The sequence below is a fragment of the Rhipicephalus microplus genome, chromosome 5 (assembly GCF_043290135.1).
Source record: "Rhipicephalus microplus isolate Deutch F79 chromosome 5, USDA_Rmic, whole genome shotgun sequence".
Taxonomy (NCBI): domain Eukaryota; kingdom Metazoa; phylum Arthropoda; class Arachnida; order Ixodida; family Ixodidae; genus Rhipicephalus; species Rhipicephalus microplus.
The window spans coordinates 137,709,531-137,733,582 of record NC_134704.1 but is presented as its reverse complement, the minus strand read 5'-3'; the positions used below and the strand labels follow the sequence as shown (position 1 = coordinate 137,733,582).

Genomic DNA, 24,052 nt, shown 5'->3' with positions numbered 1-24,052 from the left:
TACGGTCGGATGCAGGGATGGACAGACGGACGCAGGAATGGACGCATTGACGTACGCATGGACCAACACACGGAAGGACGGACGGACCGAGACAAGAATGGCTTGTTGTGATCGAGGCCAGAGCTGACGAGGGAGCGGTGCTCTGTTATTCCCCAAACAAGTAGCCGACCAGCCGGCTGTCTATGCCCGCCAGGTATTGTCCCTCCTAGCCGGAGGTTGTGACATCTTGCCGCCACGTCGCCGTAAGTCGTTCGAGACAGCACAACAAATACAGCATCTTCCTTGGAAGAGACTGCGGTGGGCGCCGCGATTCGCCCCGCTGATTAAGCGAACATATCGGCGGACGCTTTGATGTATGCTGTCATGTGCTTGGAACCCCTCCACCAGCGGCACACACACGACGAGGAAGAGCCCCGCTGGCACCACCTAGGAGTGCAGTGATCACGCCTCAATATTGGACGTTCACGTGGGCCGTGCGTGCTCGTCCCCGTCGCCGATTATGTGTGATCTGTGATTGGACAGTACCATCTGCACGTGTTCGCTGATCTAGGGATCTGGGGAGAACATACCCTTTATAACAAGCCACCCGGCTCATTCGAGGGAGTGCCAAGTAAAGGAACACCAGATTCGAGAGCTTGACATGTAAGAAAGAGCTCGTCATGTACGAGAGCTCACCATGTACATAATGTAAATAAACCTTCTTCAAGTCTCTCTTCCTCCTGGTTCGAAAACTTCATCCCGGACCTCTGGTGCCTGCAAATCCCGGTCGCAACAGGATGTACGAACGCTTCGCCTCACTCACCATCATTCACCTTGTGCATATGCTTTGGTTTGTTTTGTTTCTGAAACACCAGAATGAATTAGCGTCGTTGTATATACCATCAACGGACTTTTTTGTGTGGGTGTGTGGGCCACTTTTGCAATACTAGCACAAAAGGCACACATGCGACAACAAATGCGGTCGAACTACACCTCTCGTTGTCTTCAAGAGTGACGTCTTTTTGGTCGCCTGCTTCTTGCGCTCAAGGGGGCTTCGGTTTCGGTAACACTGTTGAGTTCGGTTTGATTTGATTACGTGACACTAATTATTAATGACGGCTTTTTACATATTTATTTATCTTTAATTTATTTATTTGAAGATACTGCTAGCCTCACATCTGAGGCTGTTGCAGGAAAGGGGGTATCTTCGAGTAGGCGTGTACGCAGGTAAGGTTAAATCAGACAATGCATATGTTCTCTGCATTAACTATACAAGGGCTACTAAATGATAGCAGTAATACACAGCATATTAGAATGAAGATACATATTCAGAACAACACAGTTTAAGTAGGCACTAAAATAAGTTAGGTTCGACTAGACAGTACATATGCACTACGCAAGAAATTATACAATCGCTACAAAAATGACAATATGACATCCAACACACTCAGCGTAAGGGCCGACAAGTACAGCATAATTTATGAGTAGCGCAGTTTCCCGGCAGGAAAAAAAATACTGAGAAGTGAAACATATTATTATTGCGTAACGCAGAAATCTTGCTTGGAGATGATACCTATAAAGCTTCGCCTGATATCTTGGAGATAAAAGGTTCGAGTGATGTACACTTGGTAGCATCATTTGTTAGGCCATTCCAATCTCGAATTGTTTGCGGAAAAAAAGCATACCTGAAAATGTCGTTGTGAAACCTGTATTCAGCTAGGTGCTTCGTATTTTTAGTTCGGGAACTAGTTGTATCCTAGTGTATTAAATAGTTGTTCGCATTGATCTTCATGCTGTCATTAAGAAGAAGGAAAAGAAACTTAAGGCGAAGCAGTCTGGCTTGATCTTGTATAGTGGGTAATGTGGCTTGCTTTAATAGTTCAGTCGGAGAGTCGTGACGACGATACTTATTGAAGATAAATCTAAGTGCCTTTCTTTGTACACCCTCCAACTTTGCTATGCATAGTTTACAGAAGGGAAACCAACATATTACTGCATATTCCAGTGTTGATCGAACGAGTGACAAGTATGCTTGGCATTTAGTATCTACGGATGCGCATCTAAGCGAACATTTCAATGAGTACAAAGCGGTCAGTGCTTTGTCAACAACGTATGTTACTTGCTTGTCCCATTTGAGATCTGACGAAATTATGACGCCTAAATATTTTTATTCTTCTGCTTTCCTAAACATCTCTCCTAAATAATAGTGGAAGTTTATGGGCATTTTTTCATTTGATACTGTCATACAAACTGTTTTATCTGCGTAAGGCACCATCTGCCACGTCTGACACCGCTGTGTTATATGTTGAAGGTCTCTGTTTAGAATTATTTGATCTTCGTGGCAAGTGATTTGCTTATAAATTATGCAGTCATCCGTAAACATTCTCACTGTTGCGTTATAATTGATGTGCAAATCGTTAATAAAAAGAAGAAAAAGCATAGGTGCTAGAACGGCACCTTGTGGAACACCACACAGCACATGGCCGTAATCCGAAGAGTGGTCTTTGTAGTGAACGTACTGGCGTCTTCCTGTAAGATACCTTTTTAACCACTTGGTGATGTTGTTATGTCCGAGGTAATGCGTAAGTTTCTGAAGTAACTTAGCATGGGAAACGCGGTCAAATGCTTTGAATAGATCTGAATAAATTATATCCGTTTGGCCACATTTGTCCATTGTAAGTGCTAGGTCGTGGATTGTTTCAACCAGTTGAGCAGTTGTAGAAAGTCCTTTCCGAAAGCCATGCTGATTCGTGACAATTAAGTTTTTTTCTACGAATGATACAATGTGTTTCAGGATTAGATGTTCAAGAATTTTTCCGGCCGTACAAGTAAGCGAGATTGGTCGGTAGTTTGATGTGTTCGTAAGGTCACCGGATTTGTGGATAGGAATAACCGTGGCTATTTTCCATTTCTGCGGGATTACACAAGTTTTTAATGTTTTGTTATATATGATCAGTAAGAACTTTGACGTTCATTCTGCGTAGCGTTTAAGAAATGGATTTGGTATGTTGTCAGGGCCACAGGAGGTTTTAGGGTCTATTTTGATTATTAGGCAAAAAATGCCTCATTCAGTTAGGATTAAGTCGTCTGGTTTGGCAGTGTTACATGAAGGATAACTGAGGTCGGGGTTCTCACCATTGTCACGTGTATATACTGAAACAAAGTAATCATTAAACTGTGTATCCTTTTCAGTAGCTTACGCCGGGGATGGGTTACTGATCTGATGCGGCTTCAAATTAAAATATCGCCAGAACTTAGAAGGCGATTCTTTGATAAATTTACTTAAGGTAACATTCATATATCCATCCTTTGCCATTTTTACAGCAGATTTTAGTGCACGAGAATGCTCACCTATTTTAGCTGTGCAGCATAGTAACAATTGTTTATTTCTCATTTTCTTTATTCTGGCAAGCTTTCGTTTTAGTTGTATAATATTTCTTGTTATCCAAGGGTTTTTCTTGCGGACTGGTTTATCTTTGTCGGAACATATTTTGATAAGCAGTGCTGAACGATTCTTTCAAAGGTTGTCCATAATTGATCTACTGAAACTGTATCATCCTGCGAGAACGAGCTAAAAGTGGAATAGGATTCATCTGGGTAGTCAAGAAGGCTCGCGTCATCGGCATTCACCCAGTCGAAAATTCGTGTACTCTCTTTATGCTTAGGTAGTGGTGTACCCAACAACAAGGAACATTTAGTCGGTTTGTGGTCCGATATGCCACTGACAACTTCTCATGAAATCCTGTTTTCTGCTATGCTATCGCTCACAATTATTAAGTCAAGTACATTTCTGCTTTTTCTTGTAACACGTGTTGGTTTCCGAATAAGCTCTCTAAGGCTAAAGTTAAAACAAAGATCAAGCAGCTCATCTGGATTATTAGTGTTGGCAGTATCATGAAGGGAATCCCATGTTATACCAGCGAAGTTGAAATTCCCCGTAAGGATTATCGTTGTAGTCTGTGCGAAATGAGCTTCCATATAATTTGCTAGTAAAAGTAGTACATAACGCGAAGAATTTGGTGGCCGATATAATGTGCCTAAATAAAGAAGGATTTATCTGTCGTTAATTCACACCAAAATACTTCAGGACCAACAACTTCAGGCATAGGTGTGTTGTAGATATTTTCTTTTATAAAAATTGCTATACCACCCCCGCGTGAGCACCTACCTTTACGTATGACAGTATAACCTGAGGGGAATATATTGTTACTTGAATTGTTAGGAGAAAGCCATGTTTCTGTTATTGTCACAATAACGGGCTTATGTGCTAGTATGAATGCTTTAAGCTCGGTACTTTTGTTAACAACACTTCTGGCGTTTAAGTTCACTATCACTAAGCTGAGGGGCGTTTCATTTTCACTCAGTTTTTGGCCTTCTGGACAACAGATTTCTTTCCTACGACTACCCTCGCTTCTTTATGTTCGTCCCAGACATACAGTCACCGTTTATCTTTATCTTGTCGTTGTTGTGGACACGGTGCTGAGTCGTATCCCACCGCTGCCACCAGTTGTTGCGGCTCTCGGCACTACTCACCAGTAGTCGCTCCGAATCCCAGCGCTGATCACCCTTTGCTGCGGACCGGGGTCTGCCCGGTCTCTTGGGGTAGCGTGGCGTAACTTCGGTTTGAGGAAACGAACGCTGACAAGATGAGGATACGAAAAACAAACAGGTTTATGGAACTATTTACACTTATTTACAGCATAGAAAGGTTAGGGGTTTCACCAACCACGGGCGTGGTTGTTGAAACGTTACATAATTCAGAGCGACATCCAGCACTCTGCGGCATCGTTATAAACCCCGTCGGGCTCCTCCTCCTTGATTGGAACGTCAATCACACACACACAAGACACCACCCAAAGGGCATAATTCAGTAGCACATGGTCTGCCGCATAGTTATTGCCCCTCTTGACGCTATGCTCTGGAGATAGGGGAAATGGGGTTTCTTCCCGAAACGATTTGGTGATCGGGTTGCTTCTTCCGCTTTTCTCAGGAAGAGCAGCCAAGGAGTGGAGACACGACCTGTACAGTCGGTTTGCTTCGCCGTCTCGCTAAACAAGCTGGCCCGGAGAAACTGCTTGTAGGGACTTTGGCTCACGACCGTCTTCTAATCCTTTTGTCGCTCGCCGCCACGGGACGCTGGTTCCAAGAGAACTTGGGTCCCAGGCATGGGAGCGCTGCCCGGCTACGTTTCTCAGCGACAGCCTGGCGCCTACTGAGGACGGTCATAACAGCTTCTCCCTCGCCAGATGAGTCACGGAGGGCAGCAGTCACCGCTGCTGCTCTCAAAGACGACAATAGGGTCCGTTGTGGAATCCCAGAAACTCGCCTTCGCTTGTCGCATTGTCTGAGTAATTGCTGAAAACTTCTACAGCGTCTCTGAAACTCGACCACATGCACAAGCAAGCACTCGGCCCCCTTCGAAAAACCCAAGCCAAAAGAGGGATGGGAAACCCATTTTCGTTACTAGCCTTAACAAAAGCTAACATTCGAAACTCTCAGGACTCACTTGCGCTGAGAAACCAGACGTGCTGCCTTACACAATTAACATAATGAGTGGCACGAAAAATACTAAAATATCAATTTTGATACATCAAGAGCACCCCAGAATTTTTTAGAAAGAGCAGCTGAGAGCGTCGGCATTTCCATTTATTTTGCCTTTATACCTAAAGTCAAAATCGTATTTTTAAAGAATCAAGCTGCACTTCACAAGGCGACTGTTCCTCAATCAATGTCACGGTTTGCAGCCAAGTAAGGAGACATTGGTCTGTCTCTTCTTTAAATTTAGTACCTCTGAGATAACATTGCAACTGATGAATGGCCTACACAATGCAAGCGCACTCCTTTTCTGAAGCGCAGTACGTTATCTCTAGAGATTCCTAGCTTCAATAGAGCGCATCTTTGCTCGTTACTACTTCCGTCCCGACATAGAACAGCTGCCTCCTTCTTTTCATCGATGGCCACTTTAATCAGTTCTGTCTCGCGGAGAGCATCGGTCAAGCACGCGGATGCTGAACAAACTCGGATCGAGCGCGCTCTACGATTGTTCTAGTATCCGTAATTGTTCACGGCCGCCAATAATCGCCTACTACGGAGACATTAGGCTCACCAGCCTCCCAAAAGGTTAACCGAAACTGTGACCTAACGGTCTACCTCAACTGTTCGGGAAGCCTGATGATCTGTTCATGATCACTCGATCAATCATTCTTCAAAGAATTCAACAACAAAAAGGGAACAAACGCTGCCTTCTAGCAAGTTTTTTCAGTTTAAACTTACCTGGCTGTGCTAACGCCGAATCTTTCACAGTCTTTCTAAACGTTAATCTTTACGTTACGTTGTAACTCACCGTGTACAACACAAAATAATCTTATATGCAATACTCATCAAAATCACCCCACAACACTTGTACTGGTTTATGCTAAAACCGTGCAACAATTGCTCTCAATTCTCATTGTGCGTAACGACAACTGTATCGTGTCGCGCCAAGTTTAATCATTTTACGAAATCAATGGGTCTATGTTAAGATCTTCCTACTTGAATTTCTCATTCACGTCACATTCTCATGACAGTGAAGGCATACGACATTACACTTAACCTTCGAAAATACTAAAAAATAACAATTTTCCAGTTTTAATCTTCTGCACGTATTCACTCTAATGATTAAAGCACTTTTACTAACCTTCAACCTTTAGCTCAGTGGTTTTCCTTTTTGAAAAAAAAATTTAACACCGCATGTAGCAACTTCCAACCTAAACAGACCAATATACATTTCCTATGCAATACTGAGTAGCCATATTTAACACGCACGTGGAACCATTCTTAAGACTTACTGCCCCCTTTTCTGAATAAGATTTCTCTGAATCGCACACGATGGGGTCGTGGTCCCAGCGGTTTTCGAGCACGCCAGAGGCTACAAAGTGCACAAACTCTAAGCAGTGCACTGCACTCACACCTTATTTTGCACTTCGGCCTGTTCCCTTCAGGAATTTGAAAGGGACGCCAGCATCAGGGGTGAAACCTGCGCCAATTTTCTTTTGTGTTGTCCCCTACGCGGTATTTAGCCACTCTGTGCTTTCGACTTAGACCCATCGGGCAAGGCCGCTTTCCCGAATTCGTCGAACGCAACCGTGCTTTTCGTTGGGGTAACGCACCTCGTTTCCCCCCTCTACACCTGGCTCGCCACTTGTGCCTCCATGAACGCCACCATTGACGTTTCTTGAAACGGATTGATGGCCTAGCCCCCCGTCTTTGTTGGGACGGAGTGGGACCTGCCCTAGGCTTACGCAGTGCCGAACGCCCCCGCTTCTTCCTTTTTCTGCGATGTTTGCAAACCATCTCGGTATTATCGGTGCACTGCTGAAGCGTGCCGTTCTTGCTCTCATCAGCCACTGCGCTAACCATGCCTAAATTTGACAATGTTGAAAGGTCCTCTTGAGGCACAAAGAAGGTTTTCAGCTCATTACTGGGCTCACCAGTGCTGCTGGCACCTTCCTCATCCACGCAAGGAGCGTCTTTCAACACTGTCCCTACCTCCAGACCGGCCACGGCCTCGTTCTCAGCATACTCTACCTTGATGGATTCTAGAATAGGCGGTCCCTTCTCTGGCGCGATCTCTGTTTCTAGCGCTTCATGACGCTGCTCAACTTCCAGCGCTTTGTGACGCGCCTCGCTTTCAGACTCCGGTGCGAGTCTTGTTTTTCTTTTGGCTAACATAAGTTCCAAATCTTCTGATTAGCTCTGCTTTCAACACTTCGTAGTTGTTCGCGTGCGGCTCACTCAGTCGCGCAACAACATCCACTGCCTCGCAGGGCAGAAACGTGCGTAGCTTTTGAGACCAGGTGTCTCGCTCACACTTGAGTTGACTACAATTTCGTTCAAACAGTCTCAGATACGGACCCATATCCCATGATGCCTCTAATGGCTGCATGTACCTAGACATCTCGAACTCTGCATCGCTGTGGAGAAGAAGTGCTCCTCGCTGGGGTCCCAACCTTTTACTCAACTCGTTATCTTGTTTGAAAAACTCCAACTCGAGGTCTAGTTTTTCGTCTTCTCCCTTTCCTTCCATCTGATGCTCTTAACTTTCTTTCAATTACGAGGTTCCATTATTCACTCAGTTCCTCATCATCAACCCCCAAATCATTAATCGCTTTTATGATTATGGCTTTTCGTGCCAGACCCTTTGTATCGATTCCCAATTCTTCACACAACAGCAACAAGTCTGACTTCTGCAGCTCCTGTCAGTCCATCATCGTACAGAGTTCTCGCTACTACCACAAATAACTTCCCGAAACGGTGAAACTGAATCGTTCGGCAAAGTTAACTACCAGTTTTAATATATACCCTCTTTTAGAACCAGGTTCACTCAAAGGAAAAGCCAAGCACTCACCCATACGTGATCCATGTCTCGAGCCAGCGGCTTCCCTTGGGCCGACTGTTGTCACTTGTAGCTTCGTATCCGACCGCTGCCAACCAGTTGTTGTGGATCCCACCGCTGCCACCAGTTGTTGTGGCTCTCGGCGCTGAGTCGTATCCCACCGCTGCCACCAGTTGTTACGGCTCTCGGCGCTGTTCCCCTAGTAGTCACTCCGAATCCCAGCGCTGATCACCCGTTGTTGCAGACCGGGGTCTAGCCGGTCTCTTGGGGTAGCGTGGCGTAACTTCGGGTTGAGGAAACGAACGCTGGCAAGATGAGGATACGAAAAACAAACAGGTTTATGGCACTATTTACACATATTTACAGCATAGAAAGGTTAGGGGTTTCACAAACCACGAGCGTGGTGGTTGAACCGTTACATGGTTCAGAGCGACGTCCTGCACTCTGCAGCGTCGGTATAAACCCTGTCGGGCTCCTCCTCCTTGATTGGAACGTCAATCACACACACACAAGACACCGCCCACGGGGCATAATTCAGTAGCACATGGCCTGCCGAATAGTTATTACCCCTCTTGACGCAATGCTCTGGGAATAGGGGAAATGGGGTTCCTTCCCGGAACAATTGGGCGGACGGGTTGCTTCTTCCGCTTTTCCCAGGAAGGGCAGCCAAGGAGTAGATACTTGAATCGTGGAGACACGACCTGTACGGTCGGTCTGTTTCTCCGTCTCGTTAAACAAGCTGGCCCAAAGGAACTGCTTGTAGGGACATTGGCTCACGACCATCTTCTAATCCTTTTGTCGCTCCCCGCCGCGGGACCCTGGTTCCAAGAGAACTTGGGTTCCAGGCGTGGGAGCGCTGCCCGGCTACGTTTCTCAGCGACAGCCTGGCGCCTACTGAGGACGGTCATAACATCCTACACAAGTGTGACTTTTTCACCCTTATCTCGGTTCCTTTTGGTGCTGTCCCAAAGTTTTTTCCGGATGTTACGCACACGGAGTGAAAATTCTTCGCCCACAGACACTGGAATTCTTAAGCTTATAGCAGTTTTTCATTATTTTCGCCCCATCTTTGAAGCGTTACAACTTCATGATTACAGGCCGTGTTTTGTTTTCTGTTTTAGTTCATAGCCGGTGCATTCTCTCAATTTCCAAAATCGTGACACCTAAAGTTGTTTCAATGAGTGTTTCAAGGATTACGTGATTAGCTGTCTCGTTTTCTTCTTCCGGAATGCCATAAATTATTAGGTTGCATCGTCTGCTGCTATTTCCGATGTCATTGACCTTGAGTTGAAGGTTGGTAATGGTATTTTTATACGTCGCTATTTTCTCCTCAATACCTGCCATTCTGCGTTAAAGGTTGGCCAAAATATCTAATTTTACATGAATGGCTTCCAAAGAATTATTTACGGCCTTGTTGTCATTTTTAAAGCACTTTTTCAGCAGCCAACTTGCGGATTTCTCTCAACACTTCCTGATTCCCAGGGCCCGGGTTACTTTCTACATACCCAGAAAGCATCAATAAGCACTTTAAGAATATTATACTATGGCACAAAGTTGCATACACTTGGCCTGGGCATGGCAGCACCACAAGACATATTTCGTTACATTTGTAACGTTTGCCAAAATGTTTTTCCATCTGAATAAAGATGACGAAAGGATTATTCGACATCTTCTCTGTGGTGCCACCCTGCCCAATGACGTTGCCAGGCACGGAGCGCTGTTTATAGGTGTACGATGTCGATAGCATTCCGGTGGCTGATACGCCTCTGAAGGGGGCGTAGTCCAGTCGGTCCATCAGTCCGTCAAAGATGCCGCTGCCTAAATCGTCTATCGGTGCATTGAAACACTCGGCACATGGCAGAGCAGTCAGCGACAACACGGTTTGCTGGGGCGTCCAAATTCCGTCCGTGAAGCGGTCGAAAAAAGCAGGAGACCGAGCGCCTGGATCAAGAAGACGAAAATATTATTCGACACGTTCACTGCGATGTTGCCAAGCCTAATTGTCATATCTAAAAGCTATGACAATTTATTCACATTAGGACATTCGATTCTGCCACATAACAACTCAGTCTAAAATTTAATTATATAACATATCTTAAGTAGTGTTCTGATTGATATCCTTAGTCATCGTGAAATGCCTTGCGGCCGCAAAAGTGGCACATATAAAGGTGTAGAGTGAATATCATATTTCGCTTATTTTACGAGATTTGGGGCACATTTCTTGAAAAACCCGTAGTATACACGCACATACATACATTCAAGAAATACGACAGCGAAGCCAACATGATGGCAAACCATTGCTGATGGTTCTCATTCTGTCATCATAAAATGAAGAAAAACGTGTTTGTTTGTTGACAAGCGTAGTTAAACGGAAATCTTGCGTGGGCAAACATGGTCAGTGAGGTAATGTACCCATCCGAAAACCATTCTATGAAGGTATGTTTACATATGTTTCAGCAGAGAAAACAAGTAGAAATAAAGCATTCAGTAAGACTGCATGCAGCGGAATTTACCTAAAATGCTCCTGAACTACTTTGGAGGCTCAAGGGTTGCTGAAGACATGCCGCTGCCGTCACGCTCTTGGTTACCCCCAAGTGCAGGTCTCAGCGTGCCTGGTGTATGTAAATGACCGCTGTCAGGCCGACGGGGTGATCCTCCCATGAAGCAAGCACCTTAATTAAGCCTGGCTATGCTGCTGCGTTGATATATAGCGTGGCTTTCATCTCTCGGGAACGCGTACACGAGACGAGATTGGGCCTAAAGCTCCAAATGCGCCAGGCTGATGTTTAAGTTCTTGGTGCAACAAAAAACGCTAAAAAATGTATGTGCCTTATCTCGGTTGCTTCGAATTGTAAATAAACAGGTTCATGTTCGCTTCCACTGTAAAACGGTATTTCCAACTGTTTTCTATTTTCGAGCACTTTGCAAGAAACTTTCACAATAGGAGTTGTAAAATAAAAAAATGACAACATATCCACGGACTAGATATGCTGTCATTAAAAAGTAGGTAGCGCAGTTGTCTTTCCCAGACTGATGGGTAATCTAGCGTTCAAAATTGTTTTAGGCTGTTTTGAAAATAAAGGAATATGAAGCAGGGAAACAGTACATATCACTTAATGTACATCTCTGTCATGTTTATTAAAACATGCAGTGCAATTATCAGTGCCTACTGTTGTCCATGCAGCCTAAATATTTAACAGAAATTGTATTGTGAAACAAAAAAAACATGGCTACTGAAATCAGAAACCCAGTTGTACAATACAGACTCACGTGGTATCTGCGGACACAGTTATTGAAAATTTTGTAGGCAATTTTTACTGTCACTGGACAAATATTACGCAAAAGTGGTGTTAATACAAATATCGACAAATGAACTGCAAAAAATTTGCTTTCCGAGAAAAAGAACAAGCAAGAAATTAGTGAAATAATACACAGTATGAAAATAAACAGCAGACAAACGTGTTCACTCGTTAAAAAATTAACTGCTTTATGCTTTATGCACTTCCGCAAATGAAATATTTGTGAGTCACTGCACATATATTTCTTTTCTTTCTGTGTGTTTTCGTGCCATTTGTCACTTCACTGTGCTTCAAAACCAGTTAGTCCACAAACCCATTACCTACAAATAAATTTTCTAGACTGTGACATGTTTTGAAAGAAATGATCTTATGAAACAACAACAATTCAGATATCATGTTATCTAGGGAGACATAATGTTATGATCACATTGAATGACACTTCTATTCTCAATTTACCATACCATGCAGCAGGCAATCTTGGATGATCTTTCACTGGAAGCAGGACTAACACACCCCGATATGTGGAGCGGTGTTAAATTTTGGAGCAAATTGTGTTGTCTAATACCTTGCACAGATGGCATGAAATTGCCCCAGAACGCCATACATAAAAATATATGTCCACCTGCCCTTTGTTCAAGCCTCACCGTGGTGGTTCTAGTGGCTAAGACATTCAGCTGCCGACCCGCAGGGAGTGGGATTGAATCCCGGCAGTGGTGCTGCATTGTCGATGGAGGCGAAAATGCTGTAGGCACATGTGCGCAGATTTGGGTGCACGTTCAAAAACCCCAGGTCTTAAAAATTTCCGGAGTCCCCCACTACGGCGTCTCTCATTATCATATGGTGGTTTTGGGACGTTAAACCCCACATATCGATCAATCAATACCTTTTGCTAAAATAGTCTCTTTTCTCGTCCAGTTTATGCGAATGCACAGTCCACCTAACGTAGCTATCTTTACAGTTCCTTTACAGCTTAGTTAGTTTTAATCTTTCTGCTAGGGATTTTTTGAATGCTAATATGTTATTCAGCAAGCATTAACTCCCTCAGAAATCGTTCATGAAATCGTTCGTTTGTTGCGTGTGTTGCCTTATAGGTAGCACTAGACCTACGATACCACTTAGTAAGCACAGACGTGATCCTGAACATCTGATTCACTTGCTTTTTTTAATGTCGTACACACTCTCGCTCTTGAGCAGGAGTGTGAATTTACAACAAAAAAATAAATGAAACAACATGCGAATACATCTGAGAAATTACTGTATACGGAAACTTAGTGCTGCATGAAGCAGCACTCGGCACTACACGTGGAAAATTAATTGTTGAATTATATAGCTGCCTAATAAAAAGCAAGCAAAGACTACAATCACGCAGCTGGTTGATCATAAACAAAGTAAAAAGATATGATCAGAAAAATCACAGCAAGCAGTGCGAGATTGCACGTCAAAAATTTGTATATACAGCATCCTAATGCCGTATATAGGATAGGGCATTAGGATGCCGTATACAGCATTAAATGCCCTCGCATACGAGAAGTAAGGATTAAAAATGAAGGCCAGTTAAAGCAAACAGAAGAGAATTACTGTATGTCTTAGATGAATGAATTGTTACGGAAGGCCCAAAACCCACTGATATTAACAATTAAGTGCACTGAATAAAAACGAACTAGGCTGGCATTGAACCACCTCAACAGGCGGATCCTTTCAAATATGGGCAATGCTGCAGATGAACATCTTTTGTGCTGATATCCGCTAACCTTATTCAGGCAAAAAACCCAGATTTGCGGCTTCCGTTCTGGCAGAAAGCATTATTTTTGATCTGCTCCAAGCTATGTTTCTTGTCTACTCCAAATATTTACGTCAATCATAGTAACTCTGAATTTCGGTGTGTTGGTGTCTAAAATTTCAAAAAAGATTATGCAGGATCTGCAGTACAATATAATTAACTTTTGTTGCGTGTCTTTAAAAATGAAATAAAGAACTAGCACATGCCCAGCATGAAGCCATTTTTAAAAGTGGGATTAATTAGTGATGCATCGATCCTAAGCAATTTGGTGCACAATCTGGAGCAGCTAAAACGTCAGTTTTGAGCAGCAAATCAGCTTTCTTTTGCACTTGATAGTCACACATTTCCAATTATACAATTTAGATCTCTAAGCGCAAGTGGTTTATCATTTTGAACGATATATATATATATATATATATATATATATATATATATATATATATATATATATATGTATATATATTAAAGAGATCTAATAGACAGTAATGCCAAGGAATGTACAGGAGAAGTTATTAGAACCATTGAAATGTAAATAAGAAGAAAGAAAAGTGGGTGAAAAAACAACCATTCGTGAACAAGAATCGAACCTACGACCTTCGAATAACGCGTTCAAAGCTCTAACCACTGATCTATCAGAGCGGCTTTCCCTCCATCCACTTTGTTTCGGTTATACGTGAAAATACGATGAATGGCAGACGTGGCCTGGCTCATACCCCATGTTTATTCTAATCTCACTTCTTCCTTCTCTGCCTCTACTAACTATCGCTTCATACGTCACACGGGGGGAATCGTGTGACGTATGAAGCGATAGTTAGTAGAGGCAGAGAAGGAAGAAGTGAGATTAGAATAAACATGGGGTATGAGCCAGGCCACGTCGCCCATTCATCGTAGCGTCACACGATGTGACCTGGCCACCACTCATCAACCTCGACACATCATTCGCGAGGCCACCTGCAGTACGCCTCAACTGAATATCGACCACAGAAGAGGTGATCTCAGGCGCATACAGTTACCGGCATCATGACAGAACCATCGACTGAGCTCGACATCCCCAAGTACACCGGTTCAGCGGACGACGGACCCGTACAGGACTGGTTAAACCTATTCGAGGTCCACGCCGCCGCTGCATCCTGGTCGGAACGGGAGATGATCATCAACTTCACTGACTACATCTCCGGCGAGGCATTCAAGTTTTACCTGACACACATATTCGAAAACGACGAATCATGGCAAAAGATCAGGGAAGAGATGATTACCCGTTTCAAAGAATACGATGAAGACATGTTGATACCTCATCAGCGGAAGGCTTTTCAACTGACCCATCATAGTTACGCGAAGTCTTCCCGCAGTAAGCCTATTTTCCAAACGAGATCTCAGAAAAAATATACCACCATTGTACCATCATATGACTCTTACGAAAAAAACGTCACGCATTCGAACACCGACTGGTAACGTGCACGTCGCAACAGACAAGGTAAAGCGTCCGTATACTGAAAGGAATCTAGAAAATTGCGCCAAGAAGCTGAACCTAAACCCACCTTTCCCAAGTGCAGTGAAATCGGCATTTTCAACGTGTTCACTGAACCACAACACTTCAGATTTTACAGAACCACCCAAATGCCTTGATGCATCGTGTCACACACAAGGCCCAACTGGTTTCGAGCGTGTGACGGAATTTACGTGTGACGAGCTGGTGAATCCTCGCAATACCAGCCTTCACCCTGACGTTCCCGACCAGGGTCGTTCGACAGACACTGTCAGCCTAACTACGCTGCAAAAAGAAAAACATACGCCATCAGAACCACCTAAAGCCATGTCTGTTGTGCTCTCATCGTCAAGTGACAACACACATGTGAGTCAAAGCACTGCAGGAATTTCGAATCCACCAACGCCGGCGCATTGTCAACTGACAGAAGCATTTACAATCAAGGATGACTCACAACCATCTTGGGAGCGTTCTCATCAGCCTGTCACGCTGCTTTCATCGCAGGACAAGTCTAGCAGTACAGGGTCGACTACCGACAATCTACTGATCACATCACCATCTAAAGAAAAGCAGACTCATGTTCCTGAAAGAGGCCCATCTGATGAACTTTCACAAGAAGACGAGCAATTTCAACAAAGGCAACTCCACGAACTCCCAGAACTGCAACGGCTACTCGAACAAGAACAACGATCAAATGAAACCTCCTCACGAGTACACTTGTGGCTGAAAGATCATCAAAGACAACATCAATTAAAGAAGCAAAGACGAAGTCGATGCCTAAGCCATCTTCGCAGAAAGCAACGTCGACAAAGTTTCCTGCACCAGTTCTCAACGCCGTGTCTACGATTCAACAAACAGAGAGAAGACTACAGAAAGCTACGAAAGAGACGTGCAGCTACCACGTGTACAATGAAGGAACAAAGGCATCATACTATCTGCTTCGGTTCTCGCACATGCAGGCTGCAAGCACTCGTTATGTCTCAGCCACGACACAGAAAGCAGCGTCTACGACGGAACACTTCGTGCCTACGACATCCGACTCTCAAATGGTACAAGTACTTCGACCCTTGTTCATTCATGACAGGAATCGCTGTGTCATCAGTAATTTCTACGTTCAAGGCGTGCTTCTGTTGGCCAGAACGCAATAGTGAACCTCACCCACCAGAGTTGTCATAAAATTCATCGGACTGCTCAATCGGCCTTGAAGATTTAGTGAGATTGTGGAACTCCGTCTCGACGTGAAACTGTGAATTTGGACATTGTTTTGTTCATTAACTTCTTTAATTTGTTATAGTTTGTAACCAGTACCATCTTTCGGGGGGAGGGGGAATCGTGTGACGTATGAAGCGATAGTTAGTAGAGGCAGAGAAGGAAGAAGTGAGATTAGAATAAACATGGGGTTTGAGCCAGGCCACGTCGCCCATTCATCGTAGCGTCACATATATATATATATATATATATATATATATATATATATATATATATATATATATATATATATATATATATATATATATATATATATATATATATATATATATATATATATTAAAGAGATCTAACAGACAGTAATGCCAAGGAATGTACAGGAGAAGTTATTAGAACCATTGAAATGTAAATACGAAGAAAGAAAAGTGGGTGAAAAAACAACCATTCGTGAACAAGAATCGAACCTACGACCTTCGAATAACGCGTTCGAAGCTCTAACCACTGATCTATCATAGCGGCCTTCCCTCTATCCACTTTGTTTCGGTTATACGTGAAAATAGAAGTAGGAGTGTCACTCAGCGTCATCAATATGCCAAGCGACGAGCGTGAAACACTCTTCTATGCGCATGTCTGGCGTCTCGTAGCACGTAAACTTATTACGAGCGGGCAGCTGAATAATAGTCCCTCGTATACAACCTAATGACACCAAGTCTGCCAGTACGAGACCCTCGGTAATGAATAAGGGAAAGAACTGTATACCGAAGGGCTCGTTTTTCTGTGTTTTGACACAATAATAATGAGATTTAACACACAGTAATGCCAAGAGAGAGAGAGAAAATTTTATTAAAAAGTCAGTCAATTGTTCAGGCATGGCCCGTCGCCCCTAGCTGTCGGCCGGAATCCCTTGGGATGCGGCAGCAGCAACGGCTTGACTGATGATGTCGCGCTGGACGTTTGGACCTGGGCTGCAGAGCAGGGCCTCCCAGGATTCTACAGTGTGAGAACCATCAATTTGGCTTGGACATGTCCACACCATGTGGACCAAATTCGCTACCTCATTACAAAATATACACTGGGACTGGAAAACTGCGGGGTGCCACTTGCTGTAAAATGCAGGGTTTGGAAAAACCCTGGTCTGTAACTTTCGCCACAAAACCTCGTTTTTCTTACTTAGTCAGTTGTCCGCTCTCTGGTATACTTGCCGATTCAGCCTGTAGTGTGTGACGATTTCATGGTATGTGCGCATATACTCCCTTCTTTGTTCGGTAACTTGGGAGGTTCCAGGGGTCAACCGGTAGGTGAGACCTCGGGCGACGGAATGAGCCTCCTCGTTCCCTCTAAGTCTTTGGTGAGCTGGAGCCCAGACAAACAGAACCTGCTCTTTGGGCACTCCTATCATGTTTAATATACGGACGGCAGTCTCCGTCACCCTTCCCGATTCATAATTTCTCACAGCGTTTTTGGAGTCGCTGATGACCACCCTGACCACCTTTTGGCTGATGGCCAAAGCTATGGCCACTTCCTCGGCCTCTACAGTCTCGACAAGGACTGTGCAGCCCGCAATCAGGCCACCATCTTCCCTGACCGCCACTTCCGTGTGTGCCGCTTTGCTTTCATATTCCGCAGCGTCTGTATACGCGACGTCCTGTCGACCGGTGTACCTGGATTGTAAGGCCTCTGCCCTGGCTTTACGCCTGCCTTCGTGAAAGGTGGGGCTCATATTTCTGGGTAGCGGAGGTATCTTTACCCTGTCCCTGATCTGTATCGGTATGTCTTTTGAACGCGCTTGCTCACGCGTGGGCTCATAGCCCAATCGCTTTAATATTTCTCTCCCCGTTTTAGATCCGAGTAGTCTTTGATGTTGTGCAGTCACAGTAGCTTCAATTAGCTCATCGAGTGTGTTAGATACCCCCATCTTCATAAGTCTGTCAGTTGACGTGTTTGGGGGAAGTGCGAGTGCGACTTTCACACTTTTCCTGATAATGGTGTCGAGTTTGCCCCGCTCCACTTGGTTTAATTTTAAATAAGGTGTCACGTACACTATCCTACTTATTATGAAGGTCTGCACTAATCTAAGAAGGTTCGCCTCCTTCATCCCAGCATGTCTGTTTGCTATTCGTCTGATGAGACAACATGTCTGATTAGAACTGGCTTCCAACCTAGCAAGAGTTTCAGAATTCTTACGGTTCGCCTGAGTCCTTAGTCCAAGGACACGAATACTGTCTACCGCGAGGATCTATGCGCCGTTAACACAAAAGTGGATGTCCACTTCAGGCCTGTTGTGGATCCGCCGTTTTCCGGCGGGCATGAAGAAGAGTGCTTCCGACTTTTCGGCCGAGAATTTAGGTCCTTTGGGCTCCAGGTACTCCACAATTTTATTAATGGTGATTTGCAGAGAGCCTTCGATTTGGCCGTCACTGCCTTTGTTCATCCATAATGTTATGTCATCCGCATAAATGGTGTGATTTAAATTCTCAATATCCTTTAACAGTTCAGGCAGTTTCAACAATACAATGTTGAAAAGGGTGGGTGATAACAACGAGCCCTGAGGTGTCCCCCTGTTGCTAATTTAATGTCCTTAATGAATTCTTCCCCGATTTTTAAAGTGGCTGTCCTGTTCGAAAGCAAGTCCTTGACGTAGTCATGAACTCGCTTTCCGACGTTCAGGGAGCTCAGATTCTCCAAGATCGATACGTGCCTCACGTTGTCAAATGCTTTTGCCACATCTAACCCCACGATAGCTCTTGTGTCTCGCGTTGGCTTGTCGATAATTTGGTCCTTGAGCTGTAGCATCACGTCGCACACTGATAGTCGAAGTCGAAAACCGATCATGGTGTCCGGATACATACCATTGTCTTCCATGTACCTATTGAGCCGCGTCTGAACGACATGCTTCATGAGCTTACCTACACAAGACGTTAACGATATCAGCCTAAGATTCTCGAAACGGAGTTTTTTACCCGGTTTAGGAATGAAAATTACATTTGTGAGTTTCCACTCCTGCGGTATCGTCCCTTTTTCCCAACATTCCTGCATGTACGTTGCTAGGTTAGCGAAGGACCTGTCGTCTAAATTACGGAGCATTTTGTTGGTCACTCTGTCCAGCCCTGCCACGTATCTAGTCCTTAGCCGATTAATCTCCGCTCGCACCTCAGCCAGGGTGATAGGGTCGTCTAAGGCTGCGTTTTCCGTCCTCCATAATCTGGGAGAGTTTCGAATCCAGCGGGATTAATGTACCTTCTCCGAGTTTCTTCTAAGAGTTCCTTCCTAGTGCCTTCAAATTGGTGCGCCATCCGTTCCAATTGCTGTTTAGACGCTGTCTTCGTGCTCTCCGGATCTAAAAGGTGACGAAAAAGTCGCCACGTCCCGGACGTACTTATGTTCCTACCCATCTCCTGACAGATGTTCCCCCACCTTTGCTTCGTGAGCGTGATGGCGTGCTCTTCAATTTGCCTGCTTAAAGCCGCTATTTGTTTCCTGATACTCCGATCCCATCTCAGTTGAATTAGAATCAAATCAAATTTTATTGTTACTTTGATTCCTCTACTTTCTGCCCGGGCGTTGCCATCTTGGCGTCCCTGTCTGTAACCTCTAGCGGACTCACGCTTTTCTTTAACATGTTTTTCAACTTTCGTGATCCAGTCAACGGTTCTAAATTCTTCAAGGGTAATTTCAGTACCCTCCACGGTCACCTCCATTGCCGTCGCGCCTTCACAACGGGGCTCTGAAGTGAACGCCGGGGGCGTCGGCCACCGCCGAGCCACCGCGTTTGTTCCCCGCTAGCGTTAGGCTTTGCTGGGCGAAGCCGCAGTCGGCACTTAAATAGCCATAAAATGTCCCAAAACGTACTCAGAGTCCTGAAGTTGTGGTTTAGATGGTCCCTAGAACTTCAGGCAGGCGATCATAGGAGTTGATTGCTGTAACTGCACAATTTCCACCAGACCAAACAACTTTCCGCGGAGCTGATGCGAGGCACATCCGAACTCCCTGGCCCCCTGGTGGCCATCTCCCAGTAATGCCAAGGAATGTACAGAAGAAGTTATTAGAACCAATGGAATGTAAATAAGAAGAAAGAAAAGTGGGTGAAAAAATAACCAGCCGTGAACAGGAATCGAGCCTACGACCTTCGAATAACGCGTTCGATGCTCTAACCACTGAGCTACCACAGCGGCCTTCCCTCCAACCACTTTTTTTTGTTTATGTGTGAATTTAGAAGTAGGAGTGTCAGTCAGCGCCATCTATAAGCCAAGCGACGAGTGTGAAACACTCTTTTATGCGCATGTCTAGCGTCACGTAGCACGTGAACTTATTACGAGCGGGCAGCTGATTAATAGTCCCTCGTATACAACCTAATGACACCAAGTCTGCCAGTACGAGACCCTCGTTAATGAATAAGGGAAAGAGGTGTATACCTAAAGGCTTGTTTTTCGGTGTTTTCACACAATATTAGTGAGATCTAACAGACAGTAATACCAAGGAATGTACAGGAGAAGTTATTAGAACCGATGGAATGTAGATAATAAGAATGAAAAGTGGGTGAAAAAGTAACAAGCTGTGAGCAGGAATCAAACCTACGACCTTCGAATAACGCGTTCGATGCTCTAATCACTGAGCTATGACAGCGGCAATGACTCCGTCCACTTTTGTGGTTTATATGTGAATTTAGAAGTAGGAGTGTCAGTCAGTAGGTTCGATTCCTGCTCACGGCTGGTTATTTTTTCGCCCACTTTTCTTTCTTCTTATTTACATTCCATTGGTTCTAATAACTTATCATGTACATTCCTCGGCATTACTGTATGTTAGATCTCATTTATATTGTGTCAAAACACGGAAAAACGAGCCCTTAGGTATACACTTCTTTCCCTTATTCATTAACGAGGGTCTCGTACTGGCAGACTTGGTGTCATTAGGTTGTATACGAGGGACTATTAATCAGCTGCCTGCTCGTAATAAGTTCACGTGCTACGTGACGCTAGACATGCGCATAAAAGAGTGTTTCACACTCGTCGCTTGGCTTATATAGATGGCGCTGACTGACAATCCTACTTTTAAATTCACATATAAAACCAAAGAAGTGGATGGAGGGAAGGCCGCTTTGGTAGCTCAGTGGTTAGAGCATCGAACGCGTTATTCGAAGGTCGTATGTTCGATTGCTGCTCACGACTGGTTATTTTTTCACACACTCTTTTTTTTCTTATATACATTCAATTTGTTCTAATAACTTCCCCTATACATTTCTTGGCATTATTGTCTGTCATATCTCATTATTATTGTGTCCAAACACGGAAAAACGAGCCCCTTTCCCTTGTATATATATATATATATATATATATATATATATATATATATATATATATATATATATATATATATATATATATATATATATATATATATATATATACATATATATATATAGATGAAATAGATGATCAGAGTTTCTTCCGGCTACCGTAATAAAAGTTATAAACTTCGAGAATAGTGCAGTATAGGAAACAAAACAATAAAATATTTATTTAATCCTAACAGTTTCGGCTGGTGGACCAGCCTTCTTCGGAGGATGTAAGTGAAATGATGTAAGTGAAATGATGTAAGTGAAATGATTTCACTTACATCCTCCGAAGAAGGCTGGTCCACCAGCCGAAACTGTTAGGATTAAATAAATATTTTATTGTTTTGTTTCCTATACTGCACTATTCTCGAAGTTTATAACATATATATATATATATATATATATATATTTATATATGCCCTGCCGCGGTGGTATAGTGGCTAAGGTACTCGGCTACTGACCCTCAGGTCGCGGTTTCAAATCCCGGCTGCAGCTGCATTTCCGATGGAGGCGGAAATGTTGTAGGCCCGTGTGGTCAACTTTGGGTGCACGTTAAAGAACCCCAGGTGGTCGAAATTTTTTGAGCCCTCTACTACGGTGTCTCTCATAATAATATGGTGGTTTTGGGACGTTAAACCCAACATATCAGCTATCAATCAAAATATTATATATATATATATATATATATATATATATATATATGCATGCACGCTTTTATATGACGCCACAAAAAGTAAAGTTGACCCACAGATTCTCGGTTTCCTGCTAACAGCCCTAGACTTCTGTGTATTCTTGGCATCAGGCTTCTTGGCATTGCCTTGTGATACATATTTCATTTGCTATTCAGTATCACTTTCCCTGATGTTTCCAGATGCATGAATTTTCCACGCATATTACGTTTGCCATCAGAAAGAACTAGCCATGCAATGACGTTTGTGCTTTCAATGGTGCCTAGGATTAACAGTTACGTGTAGAAGTACGTGCTGTTGCTCTTTATGAACAGACTCATTAAGCTTTTGGTTCTTTTGCACTTAATGAAGAAATGGTATATTGTAAATTGCAACAATACGCAACATGAAGTTCAGTGTAATAAACGCTAGGCTATGCATTTTATTTAGACTCATGCCAAAGAAGTAACACCGGTGTACAATGGTAGTATTTCACTGTGCTACAGTAGCCAAATCGGATCAGTGTAGTGGGTGGCTTTTTTTAAATATGTGGTCCATATAGTATGATAAATAAAAGTTCAGTGACCTGCGCTAATGCAATATAAGTCAGAAGTAGAAATCTGAAATTTTCTAAAATAGTCAACTCATGCGACATGTTCCAATTACATATGCGTACTTCTTTCTGTCGTTAATGCAATCACTCCTCGTGTAACAGAATGGTGTCTCACAAAAACATGTAATTCTACTCTTGTTTTTCTCATTTCTTCTTAGTGACCTGCGCCACCATGCAGCTTGACCAAGATGAACCTATACCAACTGGTCAAATTTTTTTATACTGCTCCAGCGCCTTCAGTGGCACTATCACGCAAACTATACTAAATTCCGTGCTCTTCTGTGCCCAGATTGGTGCAAAATACTATTATGCAAAGTATTTTAGGACAAGCTATGCACGCCTTGGGGTTTTTCTGAGCCTTGCTTTGTGTATTGCATTATTATCTTATTGTTATTGATGAAGGGTGATAAAGAAAACCAAGTGCTTAATGGCAATTTTTTGTGGAAGATCTTAAATAATGCCTTAGAAATTGAGGCTTGGCATAGAATCTGAAATTCAAGTTGGAATGCAGAGTGTCCAAACACATCTGTCTCTCATCCAGAATACACTTCTGTCACTTAAAGACTGTAAACAGAAGGGTGAGAAGTGTGCCGCAGTAGTGAATATGGTTCAGGAACGAGTTGCCAAATTAATCAATAAGGTGGTGGAAGACTCAAAGTAACATCCAAGTGATTTGTCAATATGGTTTCTTGGGCGAGCTTGAGAAATATGATTGTTTTGATGTCTTTCTGTCTGCGTCTAAGTAGTAGGCTCTCATTTCTAAACTAATCCAAGTGATGCTCCACACTCAAGGTTTTAAAAGAGCTAGTACTTTATAAATTATTTTCTAACTTATAATGTAAAGACTTTATAATTTAAAGCACTTTATGATTCAAGAGTGCATACCAATTGAAGAGGGTATCTAGCTCAATAGGAAGCGTCAAATCATGAAAGTCTCAAGTACAACCGGAAAAACAGAACTGGCAGAGCTTTCGAAGTTGATTAATACGCGTAAGATATGCGATTTAAGAAGGTATAACATAGAGAGAATCGAAATCGCTCTGAAAAACGGAGGAAGCGTCAAAGCAGCGAAGAGGAAACTTGGGATAGACAAAAATCAGATGTACGCGCTAAGAATCACAGAAGGCAAAATAACTACCAATATGGATAGGATTGTTAAAATAGCGGAGGAGTTTTACAGAGATCTGTACAGCAGCCGGAAAAACAACGACCTTAATACTATGGGAACTAGCAGTAACTCAGATGACACCCTACCAGTAATGATAGAAGAAGTCGGAAAAGCTTCGGAGAGCATGCAAAGACGCAAAGCTGC

At 43.5% G+C, this 24,052-nt stretch overlaps 1 long non-coding RNA gene across 1 annotated transcript in view; it reads left to right on the top strand.

Moving 5' to 3' along the window:
• LOC142817391 (uncharacterized) overlaps window positions 1–23,133 on the top strand; it is a 39,057-nt gene extending 15,924 nt beyond the window's left edge. The window contains exons 2-3 of the long non-coding RNA XR_012895207.1: window positions 22,331–22,435; window positions 22,899–23,133. This is a non-coding gene — a long non-coding RNA (uncharacterized LOC142817391). The remainder of the gene's footprint in view (window positions 1–22,330; window positions 22,436–22,898) is intronic.
• The last annotated feature ends 919 nt before the right edge of the window (window positions 23,134–24,052 follow it).